The 11386-nt window shown below is 38.8% G+C and overlaps 1 pseudogene; it reads left to right on the top strand.

Moving 5' to 3' along the window:
- Positions 1–609: 609 nt before the first annotated feature.
- On the top strand, positions 610–11150 carry LOC149174868 (protein EXORDIUM-like 2 pseudogene; annotated as a pseudogene).
- Positions 11151–11386: the final 236 nt, after the last annotated feature.

Raw genomic sequence — 11386 nt, 5'->3', positions numbered from 1 at the left:
TTAAATGGTGATTTAAAAGAGGAAATTTACTTAGTACAGCCAGAAGGATTTGTACAGCAGGGGCAGGAACATCTTGTTTACAGATTGAAAAAAGCTTTATATGGTTTAAATCAAGCACCCAGGTCTTGGTACGAAAAGGTTGATTCTTTATTTGTAGAGCATAGTTTCCATAGAAGTTTAAATGACCCAAATTTGTATACCAAGTACAATACTCAGGGGCAGATTATTTTCATTTCTTTGTATGTGGATGACATGATTATAATAGGAAATGCAGATGATTTAATCAGAGGAATCAAAAGGCTTATGGCACAATTTTTTGAGATGAAAGATCTCAGAAGCCTTCACTACTATCTGGGATTAGAAGTATGCAGAGATACTGGGCAAACTTTTCTTACCCAAGGGAAGTATGCCAAAAATCTGTTGGAAAAGTTTGGTATGGATCAGTGTAGATCAGCAGCAACACCTTTGCAGTAGAATATGAAATTGAGCAGTGACGATGGCACTAAAGAGGTTGATGCCACAATGTACAGACAGCTGGTTGGTAGCTTCATATATCTTACAACAACCAGACCTGACTTGGCATACTCTGTTAGTGTGTTGAGCCAATTCATGTCGAAACCGCTTGAAAGTCATTGGGTAGCAGCAAAGAGCGTGTTGAGGTATCTTTGTGGTACTATTAATTATGGTATTTTATATACTGATGTATATGATGTTACTCTAGCAGGTTTTTCAGACTCAGACTGGGCAGGTAACTTGGATGATCGGAGGTCCATCACAGGTTACGCATTCAACATAGGTTCCGAGGTCATAGCATGGAGCAGCAAGAAGCAGAGTACTGTAGCCTTGTTTTCATGTGAAGCTGAGTATCAAGCATTGTGTGCAGCAACATGTGAAGCGATCTAGTTGAGAAGGCTTCTCAAAGATGCAGGAAAAGAACAGAAGAATCCCACTTCCATCAAAAGCGACAACTAGAGCACCATTAAATTAGCATACAGTCCAGTGTTTCACAAAAACACTAAACATATAGACACTCAGTTCCATTTTGTTAGAGAGAAAATACAGTCAAAAGAAATTGTTGTTGAATATTGTAAAACTTGTGACAATGTGGCTGATATTTTTACAAAGCCTCTTGCACGAGTGAAATTTGAATTGTTTAGAAGGATGCTAGGAGTCCAGGAGAACCCTTTCTCCATTAAGGGGGGGAGTTAAAAATAATTAATATTATTTTGTATTAATGGAGAAAATGGTTACATTGTTTTAACGTTCTCCCTAGTTTAGGATTAGTTCCTAAAGTTTAGGGGTTTGGGTGCAACATCCTAATTCCTAGTATTGTATTTAATGATGTAATCTTTCATTGATGAAATATAGAGTGTACAAGAGTGATCTCTCTGTTTTGTGAGTGTAGTCTCCAGGTGCAGGCCACACCTGAGAGCTACATCTTTTTCTTTTCAATTCTGTTCACATTTTATCTAATTGTTGTTGTACCAGTTTTTTCACTACACCCCGTTGCTTTAGTCCCGTCAACACCTCTGGTATTGCAATATCACAACGGACCCCTTCTCACTAGACCCAATAGCATCAATGTCTATATTCTCTGGTATGGCAACTTCAGTCCATCCCAAAAGGCCTCCATTTCTGATTTCTTTTCTTCGTTTGGAGCAAACGTTCGGGCCCAACAATTCGTGAGCAGCTGGTGGGCAACCACGCAAGATTATAGGGATTCGTCCCAACGAAGCGTTTCACGACTTGTCAAGATTGGGGGCCAAGCATCGGATGCATTGTGCTCCCGTGGTAAGAAGATCAGCAGAAGCGACATAACATTTCTGTTGAAAAAGACCCTCACCCATAAATTTCCCATAGATGCCAAGGGAATTTACATTGTTCTCACGGCGGCCGATGTCTACGTCGAGAGATTCTGCATGGATTCGTGCGGTTTCCATGATTCAATTCCTGCAACTAATTCTAAATCCACTTCTAAGATCTTGTTGGCATGGGTGGGCAACTCTGGCGTCCAGTGTCCGGGGCAGTGCTCGTGGCCTTTTGCAGCCACACTTTACGGGCCTCCCACCTTGCCTCTTATCCCGCCGAGCCGAGACGTGGGTGTGGATGGGATGATAATAAACATAGCGTGAAAGCACAAATACGATTCTTAACGATTCTACTATAATGCCGAAAAAGAATAAAAAAAAAACTTTAAAATGTTTGAGAAACAATGATTCTTTACTGCAGAATAATTATTTGTCATAAAGAAGCAGCATCTACGCGTTTTATAAGAATTGAAAATAAAAACTGAAGTCCTCTTTTTTACCGACAAAGCATTAATAAAAATGAAGCTGCTACCTCGAATAAATGGTTATGCATATCAATGTAATCCTCTAATACCAAATGATAGCTATGAACAACGATTCTTTATATGCAGCATTAAAATTACTTATTGTAAAGAATCATAAAAACTCGATGCCCAAGAATATTTACCTCCAGCCATTAATGCTAAATATACTTCAGAAAACAAAATTTCTGCTAATCTCTGAGGGAGTCTCTTCTGTTATTTTCTACAAAACCTACGCACAGCAAGTTAGTCCAGCTGTTATGTTTGCTTGTTGCTTTCTCCACAAACGTTGACCTTCATACGTTCTTACGGGGAACCAAAACTATGCGAAGTAATTCTCCACACTTCTAATGCGTAGGCACACTCCTCAATGCAACAAACAACAGTGGGATCCTCATGCAAGCAGAAAAATAAAAGAACATAGATAATCTGGAAGGCACTTCCAAGCTCTGCTCTCTCAACTTGATGGTGTAAAAACTGAAGGGGATTGAGATACAAGCTTGGGGACCAAACAGATAAATATATAGCCAAGCTTCTATCAAGCTTCTCTTGGCTATGTGTCAGGTGTTCCACAAATCATAGTAGAGAATTCCTGATGGAGTAATGGACCACTTCAGAAGCTCCCAACAATAAATTAATTAACTGCAGTTGATTTCCGTAATTTAAGGAAACTATTGCAGTTGGTTTCCAGAAATTAAGGAAATGACTGCAGTTCACTTCCGTAATTGTAGGTAGCAGTTGGGAAAAATTTAATGGAGCTTAACATTCTCCCACTTGGTCCATACTTCCAAACTTAATGTCTCATCTTAAAACCCATTGATAATATGTATTAAGTAATTGATACATGAATCATGGCGATAAGTCCTCTAATGACGAGTATTATCTTCCATGTATTACTATGTATTTATTCTTATTATAATTTATGTGGCAAAAATTTCTTAATGAATAAACCTTATGTTTATTCCTGGTCCTACACAAATGAGTTTTCTAAAATCAAATTAAGGTGCACATAAATATGAGAAAAACATCACAATAATTAAGAATTTCAATAAAATAACATTGTCCATACAATGAGAAACTACATAATGGAACCAAGTCCCATATTCATTACATGATCCTTGAATTTAAACGGTGGCATGCCCTTAATCAAAGGATCAACGATCATCAACTCGGTGCTGACGTGCTCAATGACCACTTTCTTTTCTTTAACACATTCCTTTATAGCTAAATACTTAATGTCGATGTGTTTATTTCGACTCCCACTTTTGTTGTTTTTAGCCATAAAAACAACAGCTGAATTGTCGCAATATATTCTCAATGGCTTAGAGATAGAATCCATAATTCTAAGCCCAGGAAATGAAACTCTTAAACCATACACCATGTAAAGTAGCCTCAAAATAGGAGACGAACTCGGCATCCATAGTGGAAGTGGCAATCAAGGTCTGCGTGGCACTCCTCCACGATACAGCTCCACCGGCCATCATAAAAATGTAACCTGATGTTGATTTGCGTGAATCAACACATCCAGCAAAGTCAGAATCTGAGTAGCCAATTACTTCTAAGTTGTCTATCTGCCTATACATAAGCATGTAGTCTTTGGTTCCTTGAAGGTACCTCATTACTTTCTTTGCATCTCTCCAGTGGTCTAAACTTGGATCACTCTGATATCGTCCCAACATTCCCACAACAAATGCAATGTCAGGTCTTGTGCAGACTTGAACATACATTAGGCTTCTGATAGCAGAAGCATATGGAATGTTCTTCATTTGTTCCCTTTCAAAGTCGTTCTTCGGGCGTTGGTTCAAATTGAACCTATCACCCTTCACAATGGGAGCTACACTTGGTGAACAATCCTTCATCTGAAATCTCTCTAAAATTTTATTAATATAGGTTTCCTGTGACAGACCCAAGATGCCTCGAAATCTGTCTCTATGGATCTTAATGCCAATGACAGAAGATGCCTCACCCATTTCCTTCATATCAAAATTTTTAGAGAGGAATTGTTTCACCTCATGTAGCAAACCCTTATCATTGGTTGCTAGCAAAATGTCATCCACATATAAAAAAAGAAAACAAATTTTACTCCCACTAACTTTCAGGTATATACATTGATCCATAATGTTTTCTACAAAACCGAAAGAAGAAATTACATTATGGAATTTCAAATACCATTGGCGGGATGCTTGTTTTAAACCGTATAATGACTTCTTGAGCTTGCAAACCAATTGTTTACCATCACTAGAGGGGAATCCTTCAGGTTGTGTCATGTAAACCTCCTCCTCTAGATCTCCATTAAGAAATGCATTTTTCACATCTATTTGTTGCAACTCCAAGTCGAAATGGGCTACTAATGCCATAATAACGCGCAAGGAATCTTTCTTAGATACAAGAGAAAAAGTCTCTGTGTAGTTGATTCCTTCTTTCTGAGTGAATCCCTTAGCAACAAGTCTTGCCTTGTATCTCTCAATGTTGCCCAATGAGTCTTTCTTTGTCTTAAAGACCCATTTACATCCAACGGATTTTACACCATTAGGTAGCTCAACAAGATCCCAGACTTCGTTACTCTTTATAGAATTCATCTCTTCCTTCATGGCATTGTACCATAATTCTGATTCTTTGCAACTCATGGCTTGTGAAAAGGACTCGGGATCATTTTCAGCTCCAATGTTGTAGTCAGATTCTTGCAGATACACAAAATAATCATCAGGAACTGCTGATCTCTTTGGTCTAGTATATCTTCTTAATGTTGTACCATCATCTTCCTGAGAAGTATGTGGTTCAACTTGTTGTTCAAAAGTTCTTGGCAACTCTTGAACTACCTGATCTACTAGAATGTCATCAGCAGCTTGTGGAACTTCAACAATTGGTTGTTCACCACCAGTTTGTACTTGAGGGGTGCTGTGAACAATGATCAATCTATCACTTGAGGTGGAAGGTTGAAACTCTGAATGATCCTTCTCAAAAACTATGTTCCTGGTTTGATCGCTCCCACTGATCAAGTCATTTTCAAGAAACTTTTCATTTCTTCATTCCACAATCCTAATGCTGTGAGATGGAAAATAAAATATGTAACCTTTAAACCTTTCATCATATCCAATGAAATACCCACTAATGGTCCTTGGGTCCAGCTTCTTCTCTTGTGGATTATAAATTCTCACTTCAGACGGGCATCCCCAAACGTGCATATGTCGCAAACTCAGTTTCCAACCTTTCCATAATTCAAATGGCGTTTTAGGAACCGCCTTGGTTGGAACTTAGTTTAATATATACATTTCCGTCTTAAGTGCTTCAGTCCACAAGGATTTAGGAAGATTGGAGCTGCTAAGCATACTCCGCACCATGTCCAATAATGTTCGATTTCTTCTTTCTGCTACACCATTCTAGTCGGGTGAACCAGGCATGGTGTATTGGGCAACAATCCCATGCTCTTGAAGAAATTTAGCGAATGGCCCAGGTGCTTATCCATCTTCTGTGTATCTACCATAATATTCTCCACCTCTATCTGATCTCACGATCTTAATTTGCTTGCTGCATTGTTTCTCTACTTCAGCCTTAAAGATCTTAAAGGCATCTAATGCTTCGCTCTTTTTATGAAGCATGTAGAGATACATATATCGTGAGTAATCATCTATAAAGGAGATGAAGTATCTCTGACCATGTGAGTCCATGTCTGGACTACATATATCAGTATGTATGATCTCTAATATGTCCGAACTCATATTGGGACCTTTCTTTGACTTGTTGGTCCGCTTTCCCTTTATGCAGTCCACAGAAGTCTCAAAATCAGCAAAATCGAGAGTATTAAGTACCCCTTCATTTACCAATCTTTTAATTCTTTCTATGGAGATATGACCTAGTCTCTGATGCCATAATTTAGAGGAATCTTCATTAATAACACATCTTTTAGTGCCAGTGTAAACATGCATTGAATCATAAGTGACATTGTTTTGTAAATTAATGCAGTAAAGATCATTAGGCAAAATACCATTCCCAACATAATCAGATTTATAAAATAGAATGAAGGATTTTTCTGAAAAGTTAAAGGAATATCCAAAAGGTACAAGCCTTGAAACTAAAATCAAGTTTCTAGAAAAACTTGGAACATAAAACGTCTTTTCTAATTCTAAAACAAAACCACTACTTAAAGTTAAAAAACATGTTCCTATGGCTTCCACATGCAAGCCCATCTTGTTTCTTGATAAGATGCTTTGCTCACTTCTCACCGGCTTCCTTAGGTTTTGCAAACCCTGCAAGGAATTCGAAATGTGAATTGTTGATCCAGAATCAATCCACCATGTGTTAATATTGATGTTGACCATATTAGATTCATAACAAACAAACAAGATTAAATTACCTTTATCCGCAAGCCATTTCTGAAATTTGGCGCATTCCTTCTTCATGTGTCCCTTCTTTTTACAGAAGAAACACTTGGAATCCTTCTTGATATCGGCTTGGGGAGATACTTTACCTTTCCCTTTCCACATGTTTCCAGCATTACACTTTCTCCCAGTTCCATCATGAGTCTCTCTTCCTCTTGAACACACATGGTCATGAGTTCATTTTTTGACCATTTATCCTTATGTGTGTTGTATGGGATTTGAAAGGTCCGTATTGGTGCAGAAGGGTGTTCAGGATGTAGTGCACCAAGAAAGACTCCGATATTTCAACCTCAAGTTTCTTCAATTGAGCCACAATGTTCCTCATCTGCATGATGTGCTCGCGCACACCTTTCACACTGGTGAGCCTTAGGGATGAGAACTTCATGATTAGGGTGCTTGCTAGTGCCTTGTCTGAAGTGACGAATTGATCATCAATGGCCTTCAACAAGTCTCAGACCTTTTCATGCTAATCAACGGAACCACGAACACCAGCGGAAATTTTAGTCTTAATGAACATCATGCTTAGATGATTGAATCGCTCCCATCGTTCATAAAGCGTGATGTCCACTGCAGTGTAGGTATTAGTGAGTGTCGGTGGTTCATCTTTCCTAATAGAATAGTCTATGTCCATCCACCCCAAATGAAGGAGAACCCTCTACTTCCAAACATTATAGTTATCTCCCTTAAGTTCAGGAATATCACAACGAATTTCAGAGAAATTTGCAGGTTGTACAACTGCATTAAAGATCACACACTTATGTTAAAATTGAGACCTAAATAAAATTTCATGTTTTACCAATGTAAATCATGCTCAAAATTGAATCTAATGACATAAAAATTACCTGTGGGCTAAATTTTTAATTCAAGTAGATTCAATTATTCATAGTTTTGAACTTTATGATAAAACTATTAATTCATAATTCCTGTGGGTAAGTTATGAAATTTTATTCCCGGATGCGGGTGGTTATACGGCATATCAGGCTTGTGGCTCGTCATAAGGGCATGTGTCCGCCCGGACGAGCCACGTACACCAGAAGGATTTGCATTAGTTATAGCAACAGGCAGCATTTAAGAACGCAGGTAATGGTTCATGGCAGACGAGTCCCTTCTGCATTAACTGCACGTCTTGGTAACTGGAATATGGCGCTTCAAAGCCACAGGTTCTCGGACATTCTCCCGCAATTCGCGTTTGCTCATGCTCTGGTCCTGAGGGAGGTGGTGGTGGCTCACTGTGTTGGCTCCTGTTCGGGTTCTGAGAGCGGTGGTGGAGGTTCTGAGGCCGCGAGGGGGTATTCTTTCAATTCGAGCAATTCGGGGAAGTATGACATCCATGTCATTCACCCGCAGTCTGGTATAAGGATTGGGAGCTCGGCGGTGGTGTATACCTGCTACCCGCAGTCTGGTATAAGGATTGGGAGTCTGGTTCCGAGAGAGGCTACGCGTGAATATACCTGCTACCCGCCCAATTCAAGGATGCAGCGAGAGCGCCAACGCGGGATAAGTCGGCGTGGGAGTTATAGAGGCAGGGCCTCGTCTCAGAGGCAAGCCCCCTCCCCCTCCTCCTCAATTGAGGTTTCTTCTGAGCGCAGACGAACCAGGGGAAGGGCTGTGGGCAGAGGAAGAGCAGCGGAACACCAGGAACGGATGGAATGTGGGCACTCTGAGCATCCAATGGTAAGATACCGCATTCCATGTACACTGTCAAATTCCACTTTCTTTGTAACGGTTTCGGTGGAGCACTGCAGCAATCCTCGGGGTCAAGATGAGGCTCCTCGTGCCAGCCCTCCGCGGATGCCTGGGTTGGCTCCCACAGTTGACATGCAACTTCCCGCCATTGACATGCTGCGCCCTGTTCAAGACAGCTTCTCCCCAGACCCTGGGGCAGGCCCAAGTGAACCTGTGCAGCGCAACGTTCCCACCGAACAGGACATCCACCAGCCTCCCAGATGCAAAATGGAGGACGACCCGCACACCACTGATGATGAATAGCTCGCCCAGCATTTCGCTCCAGGTTTCTAAGCAAGGAATTTTCTCACTGTCTGCTCTCACCGCTATCTTATATGTGTCTGCTCTATGTCATTATGTAATTCTGTCCTTCTCTGTCACAGTGTCGGCTATCTATAGTTGTTTCAGACTCCATGTGTTTCAGTCTCAGCTAAATATGTATGTCGGTCTCATGAATGTCGATCTGGTTCAAGTGTCAGTCTTTTGTAATCCTGAAGATGATTATTCCTGAGTTTACTGTCAGTCCTATGACAGGAATCACAGGGCTTCGGCTCTGTTGTAATACTGCTGATGTAATTTTTGCTTTTTTGTAATATAATAGCTCAGTCTTATTTAGAAAAAAAAAAGTTAGGAAATTTTATCCTAATTAATTACATAAATATAATAAAAATTCCTGTGGCATAAAATTTATTATATTTAGTATAATTAATTACAATTTAATGTATAAATAATCTTTATGTGACCCTAACCAATCATAATATATAATTTTATTTAATTAAAGATGTTGTGGCTATTCTCTAATTAATTAAAATTATATGGATCACTAGATATTATTCATTATAAATTGCATAAACAAAAATATACATAGTACTTCACATTTCATGCTACGTGAAATGACGTATACACAGTTTAATATGAAGCAATTAAAAAAAAAAATATGGAAAGCGGAAACAATTACCGCACTAATGAAACTCTTAAAAAATTTTCTTATAAAATTATAAACATTTATTTAACCAGAGTAAAAAAAATGTTTAGTAAAATGAATAAGTTAAAATGACATTTTAAATAAACTTCATATAAGAAAACTATATGAGTAAAAACTGCTATAAATATCAGTATTACTCCAAATGATAGCAAGAATTCCTCTAAAAATAAATAAACCTTAAATTCCTTTTAATGAAAACCATATAAAACATTTTTAAAATAGTCGATATTTTTGGGGAAATGTATTGTTCTTAGTCCACAGAAACTTCATGGAGACCAAGAAAACCAAGGCGAGAATTAAAATATGCACTAATTTATCCCCAACCTTACTGTCGAAGGCTACACACTGTAACTAACCATGATATTAAAAATCATCATGGAAAAATTCCAACAATTCTAAGATGTCTTAGATTTCTGAGCATCGATTGTAATTTTCGTTCTCATAACAACATGATTTGGTAAGCAGACCACACCAAGGCAAAGATAAATTCAGCTCCGATACCATATGAAAGCACAAATATGATTCTTAACGATTCTACTATAATGCGGAAAAAGAATCGAAAAATAAAACTTTAAAATGTTTGAGAAACAATGATTCTTTACTGTAGAATAATTATTTGTCATAAAGAAGCAGCATCTAGGCGTTTTATAAGAATTGACAATAAAAACTGAAGTCCTCCTTTTTATCGACAGAGCATTAATAAAAATGAAGCTGCTACCTCGAATAAATGGTTATGCATATCAATGTAATCCTCTAATACCAAATGATAGCTATGAACAACGATTCTTTATATGCGGCATTAAAATTACTTATTGTAAAGAATCATAAAAACTGGATGCCCAAGAATATTTACCTCCAGCCATTGATGCTAAATATACTTCAGAAAACAAACTTTCTGCTAATCTCTGAGGAAGTCTCTTCTATTATTTTCCACAAAACCTACGTGCAGCAACTCAGTCCAGCTATTATGTTTGCTTATTGCTTTCTCCACAAACGTTGACCTTCATACGTTCTTACGGGGAACCAAAACCATGTGAAGTAATTCTCCACGCTTCCAATGCGTAGGCACACTCCTCAACGCAACAAACAATAGTGGGATCCTCATGCAAGCAGAAAAATAAAATAACACAGATAATCTAGAAGGCACTTCCAAGCTTTGCTCTCTCAACTTGATGGTGTAAAAACTGAAGGGGATTGAGATACAAGCTTGGTGACCAAACAGATAAATATATAGCCAAGCTTCCATCAAGCTTCTGTTGGCTATATGTCAGGTGTTCCACAGATCATAGTAAAAAACTCATGACGAAGTAATGGACCACTTCAGAAGCTCCCAATAATAAATTAATTAACTGCAGTTGATTCCCGTAATTTAAGGAAACTACTGCAGTTGGTTTCCAGAAATTAAGGAAATGACTGCAGTTCACTTCTGTAATTGTGGACAACAGTTGGGAAAAATTTAATGGAGCTTAACATAGCGACCATTTTGGCAGGGGTAGCCATGAATCCCTTCAACACCGGGTACTATCAAGGAGATGCTCTGGCTCCCATGGAGGCAGTGACCGCCTGCGCTGGCATCTTCGGGAAGGGCACATACTCTGGGTATCCTGGGGAGTTGTTGGTCGATAAGAGGAGCAATGCAAGATATAACGCATACGGAATCAACAACCGGAAATTTCTTCTCCCAGGCATGTGGGAGCCAACCAAGTTTGCATGCGGAACAACTCTTTCTTGAATATTAAAGAGATAACATGTCCTTCCAGGTGAAGAATCAACAAGAATGCCATAGGAATGCCTGTAACAATAGACAGTGAGACGTATACATAACGAAGCGTTAATACTGGCTAGTTTTTGGTATGTGGATTATTTTCAAGCCTGCTGGATGTGATTGTAATGGACTATTTCATTCATACTGTTAATACTAGTTAACGTATTGTCTATCTGTCAGAAAGTGAAAGAATGGTATGTGTT

The sequence above is a fragment of the Pinus tabuliformis genome, chromosome 4_1 (assembly GCF_031772625.1).
Source record: "Pinus tabuliformis cultivar Carrire ecotype Pingquan chromosome 4_1, CPIR1, whole genome shotgun sequence".
NCBI lineage: Eukaryota > Viridiplantae > Streptophyta > Pinopsida > Pinales > Pinaceae > Pinus > Pinus tabuliformis.
The sequence above is the reverse complement of the archived record's forward strand: the minus strand, read 5'-3'. Positions and strand labels throughout refer to the sequence as shown.